Raw genomic sequence first — 21500 nt, forward strand, 5'->3', positions numbered from 1 at the left:
ATTTATAAATGTAACTAATTATTACATTAGGATATAGCAACTTCCTTGAATAATTTATCTATAATTAATTTAATTTATATTAGACATTTTCAGCCCTATTTACTAGGAAGTGGTGGAGCGCAGCGTTTGCCACCTTGGCTTAACGCCGCGCTCCACCACTTCCAAAACGCTGGGCTGCACCGTATTTACAAGGATACGGTGCAGCCCTGCATTTCCCCCTGCCCTGGTGCTAATTTTTGCTGCCTGGTGCCAACGCAGACACCCTTGCACCGTTGTGCACGGGTGCCTGCGTTGTAGGGAAAGACTGTTTATGTGCAGGAAAGTGTCCCTTCCTGCACATGAAGGTGTTCCTTCCTGCTCATAAACAATCTGAAATGGCATTTTGAAACTTCTATGTGTGCTGCTTAATGCAGTACACATAGAAGTTGCAAAGTGTAATTTTTTTAAATTGATTATGTGCAGGAAGGGTCACCTTCCTGCACATAAACAATCAGTGGTCTTTTGCTGATTCTATATGTGCGGCACAACGCAGCACACATAGAAACAGCAAAAACGAGGAGTAATGAAACATTTCTTCTTGTTGCGCCTGTTTAAGACCAGGTTTTCTCTGGTCTTAATTTTGGTTCTGCCCCATATTTACGCTGCCCTTGTAACTATGGGGCAGCGTCAAAACCAATGGGTGTTGCGGAGGAACACCCACCACAACACCCGTTGCCCGCCCCTTTCACGCTAAGTATAGCGTGAAAGGGGACCTTATTTACAAGACAGCATTAAAACACATTAAGTAGCTTAAAGATGCCTTGTAACTAAGGCGAAGCTGATATAGCCACAGGAATATCACTAAAAGTGACGTTTCTGTGGCGATAGGGGCTTGTAAATTTGGTCCATAGATTATTGAGTGCTTAAAGACTGGTGAAAAATGATAAAGTACTTTGGGGGTTATTCAGTGCTTGGTGGATGTTGCACACCTGCAAATAACTGATGGATTACTGTCAATACTAGTTAGAGATTAATCCTGGATATGCTGTCTTCATAGTGCACACAGAACATTCATCATTTTTTGGTAGATCTCCCACATCCACCAAACTCTAAAAAATCCCTTTTGCCTTTTTTCTAATTTCTCATGGAAGCCAACTGAGCTAATCCTTTGCTTAAAATGGGGGTGAATGTATATCTGTCCATACATTTGTTTTTTATTTGACATCATCTTATCCAGTTTAAAATGGGGAGTGACCGGCCCATTGGGGCTGAGGGGCCACGCACCTCTTCGTTTCGCCCCTCATGAACAGTGTCTGTCAGGCTGCACAAAGGTCGCCTGGCAGACACTGTTCACTTTCGGTTCAAGCTGCCAGGAGCCAGACATGCGCATTTAGCGCAGGCTCCTGGCTGCCTGAGCTGAAATTTGCTGGGCTGAGGAAGTCACAGCTCCTGTGGGCCTGACATCCTTAGCTTAGCAAAGATCCCTGAGGCCCTCCCCTCAGTAAAGAGGAGTAGTGTCATTGATTGCCTCGCACCTCGGCGCTTCAGTTTTAAGCGCCGAAGCGAACAGGGTCGATTGTCAATCAGTGACACTTCATCACAGAGTATGGTGGGGTCAGCAGTCTCACTGACCCCATGCCACTCTGTGATGACGTTGGGACTGCTGCCTTTACTCATTGGCTGACCCTAATGAGGGAAGGCAGCAGTCCCAAGACTTCTGGAACCTCCGAGGCAGAGCTGGCTGCAGGTAAGTGTTTGTTTTAGTTTTAAACTGTTTGGTGCGTGCGTGAGTGTATGTATGTATGAATGTTTGGTGAAGAGTTTTGTGAATGAATTTGTTTGTGTGTGCGTGCGTGTGAGTGAATACATTGCTTTAATTGTTCTGTGTATGTGTGCGTGAGAGGGTGTCCCGTCCGCCCCTCCATCCAAAACGTACCTCAAACATAAGATTTAAGCACACCATGAAACACAGACTAGACAATCTGTTGCTTATAACTTCCATAGTAATCTCTTGTGTGATGAATCCAATCAACTCTTGACATTTATTTTTCTTTTTCCCCCTGCAGAAACGCTGGAGCTGTGCTCACATCTTGTAAAACATGAATATATTCATCTCATGGACTACCTTATGGATTACCCTTATCTTGGCAGACTTCTGGACAAAGGTGTAAATGTCCATTTTATGTAACACCTTATGTGCAGCATTTGATGCCTCTTTCATGGGGTTTCATACTGAGTAATGTGAGAAAAAGGAGACCCGCTCCAGAGGTTTTCATATGTGTCCATGAGTGTGATACATGCGACTTATCTACAACATCAAGAATGAAGCTGAAGTGTTGGAGAACAGTCGAGAGAATGAAGTCTATGGATCCTAGGAATCCTCACTAATGTGGGGAGTGATGAGCTGAGATGAGGGGCCTTGTGCAGTTTTCTTAAAGAGCAGCTAGAATTTGGCAAGTGAGCATTGCAAGTGGAAATTATGTAAGCAGTTAGGCTCTAAACAAGAAGATCTCAAATGCAGCAAAGGATGGAGGTACAGTCCATCAAAGCATAAAGTGCCTAGCAGGAAGAGCATAGTGCTGGTGCAACAGCCAAGAAAGAAGCAACTGATCCACAATGGAAAATCAGAATGTCTGAACAGTGTAGAACAATCAAAGTACACATTTCCAGATCCTGATTAACTGAAATCAACTTAGCCTGAACAGACTAGGGCTCAAACTAGAACTGTATTCTCTCCCCCAAGAAAACACCAACCCATTCCAAATGTACTGCGTTAGAAGTTGAACCTTCTTACCCAAAATCTCTACTATTAGATCATCCTTTGCTATTCTATGTGGTTTGGTTTAGGCCGTTACAATGTAAAATTCCACCCTAACAACAGATTACACCCTCATAATGCTTGACACCTCCGTACACCTATCATAGTTGCCTTTCAGACATTCATACCTTTCATGCCTCATACCTTTGCACTCATTTTCATTTTGGTTCCTTGTTTGAGTTACTTACACCCACAATTGTACTACTCTATGCCACCCCACTTTACGCCACTCCACTCTGAGCCACTCCACTCAACACTACTCCACACAATTGAATTCTACCGCACTCTACATCACTCCGCTCCAGACAACGCCACTCCGTGCCACTTTACTCTACACCATACCACTCTACTCTAACCCACTCTACACCACTCCCCTACCCCATTTCACTCTTCTCCATGCCACTCTACGCAACTCCATTCTACACCACGCCACTCTACACCACTCGATTCCACTCTACTCCACGCTACTTCACTGTATGCCACTCTATGCAATCCTACTGTACTTCACCCAACTGTATGCCATTCTACTCTACTGCACACCACTCCATTTAACTCTACACAAGTCTATGCCACTCTACTCTACACCTCTCCGCTCAACGCTACTCCACTCCACTTCAACCACTTCACTCTATGCCACTCCACTCCATTCATTCAACTCCACTCCAATCTATGCCACTATACTCTACCACTTCACTCTACGCCCACTGTAACCTATGCCACACAAATCCACTCCACTCAACACCACTCCACTCTACTCAGCGTCAGTCCACTCTAAGGCACTGCACTCTACTCCACATCGCTCTACTCCATGCCACTCTACTCTACACTACTCTACGCTACTCCATGCCACTGTCCTCTACGCCACTCTCCAGTATGCCACTCTATGCCATGCCATTAACTTTTAGCCATGCTGAACAGCTGCCACGCCGCTAATCAATATGGGTAAAAGACTGGAAAAACCAATAGGTCTTGCATAGGCAAGAGCTACTGACTTTGTCCATGGTTGTTTGTGTCTGCTGCTGCCGCAGGGCTTTTCAGGTGCCTCCTGCTTGGGCAGCAGTGTCAGCCTACTTCAGCTACTGATTAGTTTTTGTGCCATTCACATTTCACTTCCACCTAGCACAGCATACAACACAGGGCAGTGGGACAGCCCATTTCAACTACTGATCAGTTAGCCAGCTATTCATGTTTATGTATGCCCACAGTATTTAGGACGACACTAAAGTATACAAAACTGTGATGGATAGAATGCTCAAAATTAATCTCAGACACTGGTAATTACTCAGGCCGCATCCTAATCCATTATTTTGCACACCATGCCATCTTAGTTTGGACCTAGCCATATTAAAATCTGTTCTGACCCAGCTCCAATGGGAACAGTCCAACTTGAACTACCAGGCCAGGTCCTTCATGAAATGAAGTAGGTTTAGGGCCTTCAGCATTTTGCTCACTGAAGACAAGGTTGATGGCATTGCACTTTTCTGTGGAGTGAGAAATAGGTGAATCCGGCAGGAGGGATGCAGTTCTTGATTGTCTTGAAGAATGTTCTGCTTCTTTTGGTGGGTTCATTGATGGTGATGGTATAGTACTTTACTTAGGCTGATGTGATGACCTGTCTGCATGTTGCACTGAGGACCTTCACTATCAAGAGCTCCTCAGGAGTTCTGTTTTTCTTACCTGTATCATATGGATTGTATATGGTCAGGAATGTCTTTAGAATGCGAGGGCGCTAAAGGCTTTGGCTTGCACTTGCATTTTGTAATTTGGGTGTGGATGTTTGTAGGAAGCTGGCTCTGTACATACTGTGCCAAAAAGAGGTATAGTGTGCACAGAGTCCAGTGAGTCCCCAAAGGTATGGCAGATGTTAAAGTAGATAATACCTTACTCTCAATTTAGTAGTAACTGGGCTGAGCAGCTAGGCTTATCAGAAGGGTAGTGTTAAGCATTTTTTGTACACTCTCAGCCAGGAAATTATGTCTCACACTCAAAGACTGAATCCAGACCAATGGGTTGTACAAAAAGTTGTTACTTTGTTGTTTTTTTCCGAACTAATAATCATTTACTGCAGGTAAGTTTCATAGTGGTTTAAAAGTAGCAATACTTTTCAAGAATGCAGTAATGTTTTGTAAATGTAGTTATATACTTTACAGTATTAAGAATGTTTTCAGTATATGTCAATCAAATACAGTTGTATGTTTTTGCAGTGATAAAGTTTGACAGTTTAATGCAATAGATAGAACTACAATGCAAATCTATGGAGGCAAACAATGTTAAAGTTTGCAGGTAAGTACTGAACTTACTTCCCCATGCTTTGGGTTTTAGGACAACACAAAGCAAGGTTCAAGACCAGGTAGGTACTGCACCACGAGTGGCACTGGGGCAGCAGAATGCAGAGGTCACTGGGCCCAATGTTATCCAATGGAGCCATGGAGTACCTCGAAGAGGCACGGTTTGCAGGTAGGTACCCTCGGTTTTAGGGCAAATGCCCTGGGGGATTAAGTGGACACAGGGAAGGGCCACAATGCAGCATCAAAGCTACACCACCAGCGGCACAGGGCAGTCGGGTGCAGGGTGCAAATCAGGATCTGACGCCCAATGTTCTCCAATGGAGGTCGTCGGTTTCGGAAAGAGACTGCAGCCTTGGACCATGAAGCTGCACGAAGGCGATCAACGACTGGGCAGGTAAGTTGGATAGCTGGGGGACACCTGGGCACCGTCAGCTGGGATCTCCAAAGTCGGGGACGGAGGATGCAGGGGTGCCTTTTGGTGTCGGGGTTTTCTCATCTGGTTCTTGTTGCGGTCGGGGGGACCCTTCAAAAGGAGCCAGTTGCTGATAGCAGCAGGGGTAGTTAAAAAAGGCAGCTGGTCCTTTAAGCTTCCCCTTCGTGGATCCTGCCCATCGTGGGGGGGGGCAGACATGACACCTCTGCCCAGGAAGAGCTTTGTTTCAGGACCCAGAGAACAGAGGCTCTCTACGCAAGGGCCGAAAACCTGTCTAGAGGTGGTAGATGGTGGGTAGCCATTCAGGAACCACGCAAGGGGCTTGTCGTTTTCCAGGGGGCATCTCTAAGAAGCCCTATGAGTGCAATTCCACACTGGCATCAGTGTGGGTTTAATGTGCTGAGAAGTTTGGTATCAAACTTCTCAGTCTTCAGTAAAGCCATCATGGAGCTGTGGAGTTTGTTCTGACAAACTCCCAGCCTATGTACTCAAAATCTCTTCACTGCACTTACGATGTCTGTGAATGGCACAGACACTGTAGGGGCACATTGCTCATGCAGCTATGCCCTCACTTGTGGTATGATGTACCTGCTTTTAGGGCTGTAATGCCTGCTAGAGGGGTGACTTACCCATGCTGCAGGCAGTGTGGGTGGGCATTACACACAGGGATGTGAGCCATGTCAGCTCTTTAGTTTGGTCTGCACCAAAACATGCAGCCTGCAGTGTGTGGGTGTTAAGGTGAGGGTCTCCGAGGGTGGCATGCCCTCAGAGGCCCTCTCTGGTCACAAGGTACTTGGTACCTGGGGTACCGTTTACAAGGTACTTGCATGTGGCCCAGAGGTGTGCCAATTGTGGAGACAAGGGTACCATTTGGGAAAGAACATAGGCCCTGTAAGCCCAATTGGCAGGAACCCAGGGCACACTCAGTCAAATTGGCATCATGTATCTGGCAAAAAGGTAAGGGGGTAACCATGCAAAAAGGGGCACTCAAAGACTGAATTCAGACCATTAGGTTGTACAAAACGTTGTTATTTTGTTATTTTATTTCTAGAACCAAAAATCACTTAGCGTAGGTAAGTTTCACAGTGGTTTAAATGTAGCAATACTTTTCAAGAATGCAGTAATGTTTTGTAAATGCATTTATATACTTTATCATATTAAGAATGTTTTATGTAGATGTCAATCAAGTATAGTCGTATGCTTTTGCAATGATAAGGTTTGACAGTTCAATTCAATAGATAGAATTACAATGCAAATCTATTGAGGAAAACAATTTTAAACAGTTTGCAGGGTAAGTAGCTAAACTTATTTCCCCAGGGTTTGTGGTTTTAGGACAACACAAGGCAAGGTTCAAGACCAGGTAGGTACTGAACTAACAACGGCACTGGGGTGGCTGAGCGCAGAGGTCACAGGGCCTAATGTCATTCAATGGAGCCGGGGAGTACCTCGAAGAGGCACTGTTTGAAGGTAGGTACAAAATGTTATACAGTTTGCAGGTAAGTACTCAACTTACTTCCCCAGGCTTTGGGGGTTTAGGAGAGCACAAGGCAAGGTTTAAGACCAGGTAGGTATCGAACTAACAACGGCCCTTGGGCGGCTGAGTGCAGAGGTCACTGGGCCTAATGTTATCCTATGGAGCTGGGTGGTACCTCGAAGAGGCACAGTTTGAAGGTAGGTACCCACAATGTTAAACAGTTTGCAGGTATTCAACTTACTTCCCCAGGCTTTGGGGGTTTCGGACAACACAAGGTAAGGTTCAAGACCAGGTAGGTACTGCACCACCGCCGACACTATGGTGGCCAGATTCAGAGGTCGCTGCGTACAATGTTATCCAATGGAGCCTGGGGGTACTTTGAAGAGGCACGGTTTGCAGGTAGGTACCCACGGTCTTAGGGCAAATGCCCCAGGGATTAAAGTGAGCACAGGGTGGCCACAAAGCAGAACCAAAGTTACGCCACCAGTGGCACAGGGGTGACTAGGTAAAGGGTTCAAATCAGTGTCGGGCAACAAATGCTTTCCAATGGAGGTCGTCGTTTTCGGAAAGAGGCTGCAGGCTTGGACCAGGAGGCTGGATGAAGGTGACCTACAGTTATGGAGGTAAGTTGGATAGCTGGCGGACACCATCAGCTGGGCTCCATAAAGTCAGGGGGTGGAAGAGGCAGGGGTGCCTTTTGGTATTGTGGTTTCACAACTGGTTCCAGTCTCAGTCGGGCTGCAGGCATCGTGGGGGAGAGGTGTTCCTACAGAGGTCAGCCACTGATACAGACAAGGTCAGGATTGCCGGGTAGACTTCACAGAACAGGTGAGCCACTTGAAATCAGGCCATGGGTGTCTGGCGCAGAATGTGCTGGGGACGCGGACCCGCCTGGATCGGGAGTCCTTGAAGTTGGAGTTTCTTTATTAGAGAATTCATGTCCTCGGAAGGCGAGTCTTTTTCGAAGGCAGGGCAGGTCTCCGGGGTTCATGGAAGCTGCTTATCTGCAGGACTCGCTGGTATCAGCTCGCAGATTCTCTGAAGCAGAAGACAGGGTGGTAGGGATGGGGCCAAAGCAGCTGTTGTCGTCATCTTCACTGCAGCAAGGCTCTTTGGTTCTTCTTCTTAGGTTTTCGTATCTAAGGATTAAGGTTCAGGGGTGCCCCTAAATACCTAGATTTAGGGGTGTTACAGGGGGGTAAAGGTTGGGACCAATGGGTCCCTTACCTGGGTTCTCTTCTCCCGCTCTTATGCCACCCTCCAGTGGGGGGGTATATGCCTCCTCCTCATTGGGGACGTCCCCTCATCTTTCAAGATGGAGGGGACTGAGATATGTGCTTCACTTCGCCGCCCTCACCTGAGGGTTGGGGTTGGCAAAGGTGGGCACACCTCCCTTTCTCTGTAGGATACCTCAAAAAGGCACGGTTTGCAGGTAGGTACCCACAGTCTTAGAGCAAATGTCCTGAGGGTTGAAGTGGGCACAGGGAGGGGCCACAATGCAGGACCAAAGCTACACCACCAGCGGCACAGGGCAGTCGGGTACATGGTGCAAATCAGCAGCTGATGCCCAATGTTCTCCAAAGGAGGTCACCGGTTTCGGAAAGGGGCTGCAGCCTTGGACCATGAAGCTGCATGAAGGCGATGAAAAACTGGGAGGGTAAGTTGGATAGCAGGGGGACACATGGGCATGGTCAGCTGTGCTCTCCAAAGTCGGGGACAGAGGATGCAGGGTTGCCTTTTGGTGTCGGGTTTTCTCATCTGGTTCTTGTCGCAGTTGGGGGACCCTTTAAACAGAGTCTGCAGGAGTTGAGGGGTGTCCTCGAGAGGTCAGCCACTGATGCAGACGAGGTCATGAACGCTGGGGAGACTTCACAGGATAGGTGAGTCACTCGATCTCGGGACATTGGCATCAGGTGCAAAGTGTGCAGGGGACACGGATCTGCTTGGATCCGGTGTCCTTGAAGTTGGAGTTTCTTTGTTGGACAATTTGTGTCCTCGAGATACGAGAGTCTTTTTCGAAGACAGGGCTGGTCTCTGGTGTTCTTGGACCCTGCTGGCTGCAGAACTCACCAGTTTCAGCTTGCAGGGTCTCTGAAGCAGGAGACAGGCTGGTAGAGCTGGGGCTAAACAGTATTGTTATCCTTTTCTCTGCAGCACGGCTCTTCAGGCCTTCTTTTTCTTAGGTTGTTGTATCTAAGGAACAAGGTTACGGGTGCCCCTAAAAACCTTTAGTGACATTGCAGGGTCCGTTCCCTGGGTTGTCTACACCCCCTCTTATGCCACCCTCCATTGGGGGGGCATATGCCTCGTCCTGATTGGGGGAGTCCCCTCATCTTTCAAGATGGAGGGGACTGAGATGTGTGCTTCACTTCGCAGCCCTCACTTGAGGGTTGGGGTTGGCAAACTTGGGCACACCTCCCTTTCTCTGTAGGATTTTCGCAGATTCTCCTGCCCCAAGAGGCGTCAGAACCAACGGGAGCCAACTCCTGATAGCAGGAGAGGCTTGGGGCTAGCTAACAAAGGCAGCAAGCCTTTGAAGCTTCCCGTTCGTGGAACCTGCTCATCCTGGGGGAGGAGGCATGACACCTCTGCCCAGGATGTGCTTTGTTTCAGGACCCAGACAGGTGGCAGATGGCGGGTAGCCATTCAGGAACCACTTAAGGAATGGTCGTTCTCCAGCGGGCATCTCTAAGATGCCCTCTTAGTGCATTTTACATTAAATGCAACACTGACATCAGTGTGGGTTTAATGTGCTGTGAAGTTTGGTACCAAACTTCTCAGTCTTCAGTAAAGCCATTATGGAGTAGTGGAGTTTGTGCTGACAAACTCCCAGCCCATGTGCTCAAAAGGGCTTCACTGCACTACAATATCTGTGAATGGCACCGACACTGTAGGGGCATATTGTTCATGCAGCTATGCCCTCCCCTGTGGTACGGTGCACCCTGCCTTTAGGGCTGTAATGCCTGCTAGAGGGGTGACTTACCCATGCCACAGGCAGTGTGGGTGGGGATTCCACACAGGGGGATGTAGGCCATGTTGACTCTTTAGTTTGGGCTGTACCAAAACACGCAGCCTGCAGTGGCAGTGTGTGGGTGTTAAGGTAAGGGGTCTCCGAGAGTGGCATGCCCTCAGAGGACCTCTCTGGTCACTAGTCCCTATGTACCAGGGGTACCATTTACAAGGGACTTGCATGTGGCCCAGAGGTGTGCCAGTTGTGGACTCAAAGGTACAGTTTTGGGACAGAATATAGGCCCGGTAAGCCTGACTGGCAGGGACCCAGGGCACGCTCAGTCGAGTTGGCATCATTTATCTGGCAAAAAAGTAAGGAGTAACAATGCAAAAAGGGGCCCTCAGAGACTGAATTCAGACCATTAGGTTGTACAAAACGTTATTTTGTTATTTTATTTGTAGAACCAAGAATCACTTAGTGCAGGTAAGTTTCACAGTGGTTTTAAAGTAGCAATACTTTTTAAGAAAGCACTAATTGTTTGTAAATGCAGTTATATACTTTACAGTATTAAGAATGTTTGCTGTAGATGTCAATCAAGTACAGTTGTATGCTTTTCAGTGATAAGGTTAGACAGCTCAGTGCAATAGATAAAACTACAATGCAATCCTACAGAGGAAAACAATGTTAAACGGCTTGCAGGTAAGTACTCAACTTACTTCCCCAGGCTTTGGGGGTTTAGGACAACACAGGGCAAGGTTCAAGACCAGGTAGGTACTGCACCACCAGCGACACTAGGGGCGGCCGGATGCAGAGGTAACTGTGCACAATGTTATCCAATAGAGCATGGGGGTACCTCGAAGAGGCATGGTTTGCAGGTAGGTACCCGCGGTCTCATGACAAATGCCCTGGGGGTTGAAGTTAGCACAGGTAGGTGCTACAATGCAACACCAAAGCTACACCACCAGCGGGACAGGGTAGTTGGTTGCAGGGTGCAAATCAGCGTCTGACGGCCCACTATTTTCCACTGGAGGTCGTCGGTTTCAGAAAGAGGCTGCAGCCTTGGACCATGAGGCTGCACTAAGGTGATCAATGGCAGGGCAGGTAAGTTGGATAGCTGGGGGACACCTGGGCACCGTCAGCAGGGCACTCCAAAGTCAGGGAGTGAGGATGCAGGGGTGCCTTTTGGTGTCAGGGTTTTCTCATCTGGTCCTTGACGCGGTTGGGGGGACCCTTCAAACAGAGGCTGGAGGCATTGAGGGGGGTCCTGGTAAGGTCAGTCACTGATGCAGATGAGGACAGGATTGCGGGGAGACTTCACAGGATAGGTGAGTCACTTGAACTCTAGCCATTGGCATCAGGTGCAGAGGGTGCTGGGGGCGCGGATCCACCTGGATCTGGAGTCCTTGAAGTTGGAGTTTCTTGGTTGGGCAATCCGTGTCCTCGGGATTCAAGAGTCTTTTCAAAGGCAAGGGCTGGTCTTTGTGGTTCTTGGAGGCTGCTGGCTGCAGGACTCACCAGTTTTAGCTCCCAGGTTCTCTGAAGCAGAAGACAGGCTGGTAGAGCTGGGGCAAAAGCAGTGTTGTCGTCCTCTTCTCTGCAGCACAGCTCTTCAGGCCTTCTTTTTCTTAGGTCGTCTTATCTAAGGAATAAGTTTTATGGGTGCCCCTAAATACCTAGATTTAGTGGCATTACAGGAGGGACAGTTTTGGACCAACGGGTCCCTTCCCTGGGGTGTCTACACCCCCTCTTATACCACCCTCTAGTGGGAGGGTTATATGCCTCATCCTGATTGGAGGACTCCCCTCATCCTCAAGATGGAGGGACTGAGATGTGTGCTACGCTTCACCTCCCCCACCTGAGGGTTGGGGTTGACAAAGATGGGCACATCTCCCTTTCTCTCTAGGTTTTCCTGCTGATTCTCCTGCCCAAAGTAGGAATCAGAACCAGTGGGAGCCAGTTGCTGATAGCAGCAGGGGTAATTACAAAGGCGGCAGCCTTTGAAGCTTCCCCTTCATGGACCCTGACCATCCTGGGGGAGCAGGTATGACACCTCTGCTCAGGATATGCTTTGTTTCAGGACCCAGAGAGCGGAGGATGTCTACCCATGGGCCAGAAACCGGTCTAGAGGTAGTACATGGTGGGTAGTCATTCAGAAACCACATCAGGGCTTGTTGTTTTCCAGGTGGCACTTCTAAGATGCTCTCTGAGTGCATTTTACATTAAATCCAACACTGGCATCAGTGTGGGTCTAAAGTGCTGAGAAGTTTGGTACCAAACTTCTCAGTCTTCAGTAAAGTCATCATGGAGCTGTGGAGTTTCTGCTGACAAACTCCCAGCCCATGTACTCAAAATGGCTTTCCTGCACTAACAATGTCTGTGAATTGCACAGACACTGTATGGGTATATTGCTCATGCAACTATACCATCACATGTGGTATGGTGCACGCTGCCTTTATGGCTGTACGATGTGCTAGAGGGGTGACCTACCCATGCCACAGGCAGTGTGGGTTGGCATGGCACACAGGGATGTATGCCATCTCGACTCTTCAGTTTGGTCTGCACCAAAGCACGCAGCCTGCTGTGGCAGGTTATGGGTGTAATGGTGAGGGGTGTCTGAGGCTGGCATCATACATGCTGCAGCCCTCAGAGGCCCTCTCTGGTCACAAGACCCGTGGTACCAGAGGTACCTTTTACAAGGGACTTCCATGTGGCCCAGAGGTGTGCCAATTGTGGACAAAAAGGTACATTATTGGCAAAAAACACAGGCCCTGGGAGTCTGATTGGCAGGGACCAAGGGCACACTCAGTCAAGTTGGCAACATGTATCTGGCAAATCGTTTGTGGGTAACCATACAAAAAGGGGCACTTTCCTACAATGTTCACATAGTTTTCCATGGAATTGTTGAGTCCAGGCAGGCAGGCACCGTGCAGAGTACAGACAGAGTGCTCACTTGGCAGACTGCTAATTTAGTTCAGGCACAGACTCCTCCATTCACTGTTGGTGCTGGGATGTAAGGTCAATACTGCATTTTGTTTCCATTAACTACTTCCATCTTTTTCTGGAGAAAGATTTCTTTGAGGAAATTAAGCACCAAACAAATTTACATGCCTTTTGGTTTCTGCGGAATCATGGAGGCAATCTTCTTGCCTCAATCTGGAGCACACCTGGAGACTCCCACGTCACTTGTGGAGTTAAAAGAAATTCTGAAACTAACTCTGAACATGGGAAGCCTACACAACCCAACTGTACAGTCCTTCTACTCATGTGGTTTGGGCAACACCCTGCTTCGCACTGGTCATGAGCACAGCTAGGTTGTTGATTTTGTAGTCTATGTTGCTTTTCAATGATAATTCAGCTGCATTGCCCCAGGATCACTCATACCATGACAGACAGTTCAAAATACAGCCTGTCGTGGAACTTTTGTCTGCCAAGTTTCTAGAGATTTACGGGTCATCCACCATAATATAAATCACCCCCTAAACCTTTGTCTTCAGTGATGCTCCTTACAGCGGGATTAGCTTGAGGCTGAAGCACCCACAACAGATGCACAGAGGAGGTGTGAGCAGTCTGCACCTTCACTATAAACAGCCAAATCTGATAGAAATCAGGAAGAGAGACAATTGGCTGTTCACCTTCTAAGGAACTTTCACAATCTGAGATCAGATACTGCAGGCCAAATGCACAAAGCGGCGAGCAATTATTGTCTCAGACTGCATTGTATGAGATAGGCGGCACTAAATTTCAATTATTCATCCGTGAATCCAAGTTTATCCAATGCTTTATTTATGGTGCAACTATTTACAAATCTCTTAAACTAACTTACATTATCTCAAAACAACTTAAGAGACTTCCTTTGTTGTCAATCAGCTACCAATCCATTTCGGACAAACTGTGCTTCAGGGGAGGTGATCTTATAGTTCTGAAATACAAAATATAACTATTCTCAACTGAGGAAGCCTGATGCATGATTACCAAAACAAATACATACCACCCGACCGTTTAGCATGTTTTTAAGGCTTGTGGACAGAAGGCCTACCAGACCAATGCGACACAATATTGGAAAAGGTTTCATTTAGGTTGAAAATAGAGTGTTTTGGGAACTAGAACTAACAGATACTGCAGTTCCACAATCCTACCGTTCATCAAATGACTACTCCATCAGCAGCTCTCTGTAACAGAAAGGACCTAATCGGATTTATAAGGGGGATGCTTGTCTCAACTTTCCCCACTTCAGTGTCTGGGTTCCTTTCTTCCAGTCTCAGGAATGTCAGCAATACATTTCCACTGGCAAATCATACTCATATCCATGATGTGTATATGAACAGTCAAGGGCTTCTAACCTGTGTCACTCTATGCACTGCACACCACCACACTAGCATACACGCACATGCTTAAGTTCATAGGATCTTGGTGCTACGACCCAAGATCACAGTGACCAGCAGAACACTAACGCTGCCACCACTGTGCCACACATGTGAAGCACCTGACCGGGACAGTAGTCCAGCTGTCAACACGTTGCTTGGTGTGCCCCTCGAAGTTCAGGACCAGCATAAGTCCAGTACCTCTCGCAAGTCAATGTCAAGCCTAGAATTCTGAATACACACTGCATTAGTGACTCACCATGCAAACTTCAACTATTTCCCTCAATCATCATGTAAAGTTGGCAAACTGAGCCTTTGCGTGACAACATCACTGACAGCTTTCACAACCATGCTACATAACAATAAGTCACTAACACTTGACCAACTGATTGACACTGTCACAACCCCATTTCAAGCGCATGCTATTTACAATGCACCTGAACACACAAAAGCTTTATTTTAAGATCTTGACAACATTCTAGATCACCTTTACACTCTATTTCCTCTGAACATTCTTGGGGTTTGACCAGATACTCATTAATATTCATGCATGATCCACTCACAACACAACAACCTCATACTGACCTCTGGACACAGAGGCTACATCTGACCCTCCGTGTCCACATCCCTCTGATCAAGCCTGAATGCACATACCAGTTACACTACATCCACGATGATTCACTGTCAACTCATACATCTCTACATATAAAATGATGTACCTTATCCCTGCTTGCTGTACCACAGGGCACAACAATATCTCTACTTCACACAGTCCCAACATCTTCTATGACCTCAGAAACACACTTCCCTCACTCTTAGATCCACACTTTCATCTCATAACCTTTAACCCTCCAGCACCACATGCAGAGCAATGGATCCTTTTTGATGACCAATCTCTGTAAGCCAAGCTACAATCCCAATTGCAGTGCTGGAATCAACCCTGTACCTCAATACCTGGAAATTTACAAAAGCCCACTCCTTGTCCTTGCTATAACTTGACAAAACCCCCAAAAAATTCAATCACAAATTGTAATCTTTGCTCCAGAGTCATCCAACATGTCTCACTCATTCCTTACAATCACTGTCCTCCAAAATTCCATTTCTGTCACCTCCGAAACTCTTTCAGCCATCGATTTTGATAAATATTTTTACTATAACATTTACATCAGGATCACACTGGCCACTCTGTGTGCAATAACCATAACTCTCTTATTCACCCCAAACTCGTACAACTAGAACTATTGCACAGCCTCTGCCTCAAGGCATACTCTCAACTTAAAGAGCAATCCAACATTACCAGCCCTTCACACACTCACCTCAATCATGCATAACAGACTTCAGCATAGGCTTTCTTCTAAACAAATCATTGAGAGCTACCTGTCCATACTTCAACTTGATGACACTTGAATAACTGACCATTAGCATCATCGTCCCATTTCAGGCACACACTGTCATCTACCATCCACCAAGACTTTCAAGAATCTAGAACAACATCCTAGATCAACTAAACCCCTTTGCCTCCGGTTATATTTAGAGACTACTCAACTAAAGAACCACAAAAAAAAACACTCTTCTCAAAACTGCTTGTTGACCGTACGCTAAACATTACATATTCCATTCAATCACACTGCAATCCTCTTGACTGCATACAGATCTCTCAGCACATCACCCACTCTCAAATCTCATTGTGCTTATCCTCTTTGACCACATCTGCATGTGCTTGTTCCTCACAGTACCTCCACCCAGTAATCATCTAATTCACCCATCTCCAGACATCTCTGAATCACCACAACACAGTGCACAACAATCTCATTATTTCACCTGATCCCAACTCCTTCAGTACCCTCACAACATACTACACACATTAGAATCACACTTCCCTTTGGGAACTAAGATGTTACAAGCACACTACCCTGAATCTTTCCTGGCATTGAATCTTTAAAAACTAAAGAGCGATCCCAGATGTGCCGCTGGAAAAAATAATTAAGTCCTGAAATCTTAAAAACACCTGCTTTTTGCCCTCAACACTGCTCATCTAACACATAATCATACTACTACCGGAATCTCATTTTCATTCCAGGCTTATCAAAACATTTATCTCTTACCTTAACATTACTGCTCCCGACTACACGTATCTATCACACCCTCTGCACTTATTGCAAGTGAAGTTGTTGAATAATTTCACTCAAAAATGTGCATTACGACCACACTGCTACATTCAACAATCTACTTCACCCTGAGATGAGCCAGTCACCAGCTTTGTGTTTAATTCTCGTGAAACAAAATCACCTGTCATAGTTATTCTTTTATTTCTCTTGACTTCTTTATATGGAATACTTTACTGCACTCGTGCCCACACATCCCAGTCCTCCAATAACCACATAGACATAATTTTGCAGGCAGCCTCTAAAACCTATCTTTTAGTGAATTAAATGGGCTATACCAGTAATAGTATGTATTGATATTCCACCGAAATCCAAACATATTTTTCACAAGACCTGCCCGGGGGTAAGGACATCCAAAAGCTAACTTCAACCATGATTTCCCAATAACTTCCATTAGCGACAAAGGTGGTTGACTTACAGTTTTACCGCCACTACTGGCACATGCACAGCACTCTTTCAATTTTTATTTTTATTTGTGTGACGAAATCAGAATCATTGGCTCATGCTCCTGTAAGCCATACAACGCTAAGAATGCCTTTACAGTTGTATTTTTTATCACCAAAGCAATCAATATACATAAAAGTACTGTTTTATGATGTCATGATGAATTTTATGGATACTGGACGGAAGTCCTCCAAATATTTTGTCATGTACGTTTGCTACTGTTGTTGATAAATAAAGCTATTTGTAAGTGCTCTTCTTTTTACTCTTGGTGTAATCATGTATTATTATTTTATTGTCAACTACTTTTATGGTTGTTTACATACCAAATAAAGTTTTTGAGTCGAATCACCTTTACAGTATAATTCAGTTTCTTACGACTAGAAGTGGTACAATCGGAGTCCTCTTCAGAAGTTTAATCTCATGCAAACATAAAACAGAAACTTCTTCGGTTCTGGGAATTGATCTCCATCAGTCAAACTATTCACTAACTTCTTTTTTATGTAATTCATGAAGGGTCCTTCTTTATCACTTCATCTCATTTTCCATTACTCTGGACTAGTCCCTTTCCCACCATCATGACCAACTGTTACTCTGTTTTTGTCCTCCATTTATCTCCTTCTTAGATGCTCAGGAAACTCAGTAGGCAGTAAGCTACTAAATGTTGCAAACTTTTAATTTATTGTACCTCAAAATTATACTCCATGATCCACACTTGGATTTCTGGGAGCTACACATCCATCAAATACTCAAATATATATGAAAAAGGTTTGTGGTCAGCTTAGCTTTAAATTGAGTGACTGACCAGTAATATTCAAAAAGCTCCATCTCCACTGCAGAATACCGTTTGTCACTACTTGCCCCCTTAGAGACAAATGCAATATTTATTTTATTCTTCCATTACTGTACACATATATGTGGATGATGCACAAATCTTTTTACCCTCTTTCACCATAAAGGTAAATTCCTACATCTCTACCTTTCACTTACCTGTTTCTTAACTATCTGCTACTACAACACCATTGACTTTCTTCTACTTAATGCTGTAAAATCGAAAATCTCCACCACCCTTCTCACCTCCTTCCCATCTCAGAGACCATCATTCCATCCTCCACAAGTAGAAACAAGGGAGTGATTATTGAGGATATTGATTCACAATTGAGGAATCATCTATTCCACAGGATAGGGACAGAGCATCAGCTCCCAAGCATTAGAAAATACAGCATCACCTCCCTTTCCATCCCACTACAAATCTCCTTTGTACATCTGTCATAAGTAATCTAGATTACTGCAACAGCTTGTTCATGGAACTCAACAAGTATGCCTTCTCTCCCATTGACAATGTTAAAGGCTTTTCAACCTAATATTCTTCTCCCTTTCACTCAAAAAAACATCTCTCCCTCCTGACTTTAGGGCGTTTGAATCTCAGCCAAAGGCAAAGACCAGCTTGAAATCTTTATCCTAATCTTCAAATCAATTTATGGCCTGGACCTTCACCCGTCACACCTCAACTTGATCACTGCAATCTGCAAATACGCACCTGCTCACAGTTCCCACTTGTGCTACTTTTCCCTACTTTGTACCCTGACCCCTCCCCCCCGGTCTCCCTAGGGAGCTAAATATCATTTCAAAACAAGCCACCATTAAAGCTAGCTTCAATACACCTCACTGACCAGAAGTATTACCACCATGGTGTAAAGGCCGCATCCAGCTATCTGTCTGCTCACCATCAGCCAGGGAAAATATAAAAGTGTGAGATTGTTTGAGTATGTGTAATGTGCATGTCCTGTGAGTTCATCGTCCTGCACCTTGGCTTCCCTGACCATCTTTCTATGTAAATCAACACATCTGTTTATTGTACTCCATACTGCAATTGATATTTTATACGATTTGTTATTCAAATCCAATCCCAATAAATTGTGCCAAAACCTACTGCAATCAACTCTTAATTATTAAGTTTAGATTCACAATGATACAAAATTCCAGCCACACATACTTACATGTCCTTGGTGCACGTATAAAACCATTTTGGCTATCACAAAGAGAGGCAAGTGTTCGAACTAATGTTTTAGCAAACTTTTCATTTTCTTAACTGAAGAGAACAATGGACAGTTTATTTCCTTTAAGAAACTTAACATCACAAAATTCAATAGTGAAGGTGAACATTTTTAATTTTTAAGTGCTCCCATAATGTCAAATGTGGTACTTAAAGACACATTCTGGGATGCAGACCTTTCTCAGAACAGGACCCTTTTACAAGGGAGCAGGCTTTTAATATCCGGTATAGCCCGCTAGGGCGGGCTATAAGGCTAATAGAACATTCTGCCACTAGAGGGCAGAATGTTCTAGCAAATAAAACAAAGGCGTATCGGAGTCCAAGGGGGTTTAAATCCCCTCGAGCTTCGAAAGGCCTTTGTTCACAGCAAAAGCTGTGAACAAAAGAAACATTGGAATGTTGCTCTGCGGGCCTTTTACCGGCCCGTAGAAACACTGAGCACTCCATTGTCTGCAATGGAGCTCCCAACATTCCAATTTTCTAAAAAGTGTTAAATTCATCTTTTCATACAAAATGATATACATGATCTACAAACCTCTGTACAACAACCATGTAGTATGAAATGTTTCCAACTCGATGGCTGGCTGATCTAGGTCATATTGAGAAAGCTGTTTAGGGATAAATGATGTAACCTAAAGAGGTGAGGAATCGCCAAGCTCCAAGCAGGTACAATATAACATTTGACATAAAGGCTCTGATTACAAGTAATTGGTGCAACATTTATTCCTCCAAATAAAATCCAACTCCACTGAGTTGCAATTTGTTGTGTAACAAAAATTCCACCCAATTATATGTCTTTCCCAGATAATAGGGAATAATATGCAGATTTAGTCTTTAATACATCAAAATCATCATGTATGGTATTTACCAGGATTCACCCCCTTCCAAGTAATATCCGCAGTTTTGACCTGCTGAAATGTATCCAGAGGATGTGATTTTTATTTCACTACTTAATACTACTGCTACATATCTGTATAGGATTTGGTGATACTGTAAATATTGAAATTTTAAGGCCAGCACATAATGAGGGCCTGTAGCTACTATACTCAAATACAGATGTTATGGTTTGGTAAAACTAATAACCATGCATGTTTGAGAGGATGCAGTCAACCACATTCTTTTTTCCCTTTTTGGAATGCCATAGTTACGAGTGTTTTGGAAGGAGGTTGTGGAATGCCTTAGTAGCATCATTGACGTCTCTGTGCCTTTATCTACTGGGGTAAAGTTGTTTGGAATGTCGAATGATTAGAATCCAGCCTTGATATATTTCATGCTTTTAGGAATGTAGGATTGGTTGCAGCACATTGAGAAATTGCCAGACTGTGGAGGCGGAAGGTAGACACCACATTTTGCGACCTGGTACACAGCAGCAGAATAGGATATCCATACCGGTAGAGGTTGTCTTTGTATGTTTATTAAACTAGTAGGCCCAAAGAGAATGTTCCTTTTAAAAGAGAACAACTGGTCTGAATGAAGGTGGCCATCCAATAATAAATTATCTAAGAACCACATTGAGAATCAGCAGTCAAGTCAAACATTTGGGATACTGCTGTTAAACCTGGTAGGGTCTCCATCACCCTTGCCTAGCTAAAATCTATGGGAGCCATACCAGGAGATGGATGGCAAATACTCGGTCACCATGATCATCACTCTGATACACCTGGGTGAGATACCCCATGGGCGATCTGTTTTCATTGAATAATGGAGGATGAGCCTCTTACTCCAGCAATCATCAGAGTCGCTCTTCTATGTGTGATTTGGAAGTTTGGGAAAGCTGCCATTCATTACTGGTCTATCTGGGATCAATCCGTCCTGTGTCTGTTTCTGATGTTGCAGAGGCTGTATCCAGGCCTAGCACCACACAGGCGTCTTTGTTGTTGTTAATGGCGAGTTATTGGCCCTTGAGGGTGAAGTGAAGGCAGAAAGGGTACCATCAGCTGGTGGGTATTTTGTCTCTCAGCAGGTAGGCAGTTACATCTTTAAATTCTCGTTGTTTATCATGGGTGTAAAGGGAGACGTCTCGGGACAGCAAGAAGGTGTCACCACAGGATATCAATGTAAAGACTTAAGGCAACAAAAGAATATAACCATCTTACATGAATAGTAATTAGAAAAAGAAAGAACCAATTCAGATACAGTTTTGATCCAAAAGTACAAAATATTGTATTAAATATTATTAATAAAAGCATGTTTTGTACTTTTGGATAAAAACAGTATCTGAATTGATTCTTTCGTTATCTAATTACTATTCATGTAAGATGGTTATATTATTTTGTTGCCTTAAGTCTTTACATTGATTTATTGATCACTGTCTTAAGGAACTTCTACCCTATTAGCAGGGGGCCTCTACTTCTTTACACTAATTACCACAGGATATCACAGGCTCTTATTTTTTAGCTCTGCAACGCCTTGAGCATCAGATGTGGACAGTGCAAGGGAATTTACTGATTTCCCCCTATTCGCTGCCACTGTGGGAGAAGACATGGGAGGGCTCCGCTCTATGAGCATGGCAGTGCTGAGAAAGGTTAGATGGTC

Source organism: Triturus cristatus, chromosome 8 (assembly GCF_964204655.1).
Source record: "Triturus cristatus chromosome 8, aTriCri1.1, whole genome shotgun sequence".
In the NCBI taxonomy this organism is placed as follows: Eukaryota; Metazoa; Chordata; class Amphibia; order Caudata; family Salamandridae; genus Triturus; species Triturus cristatus.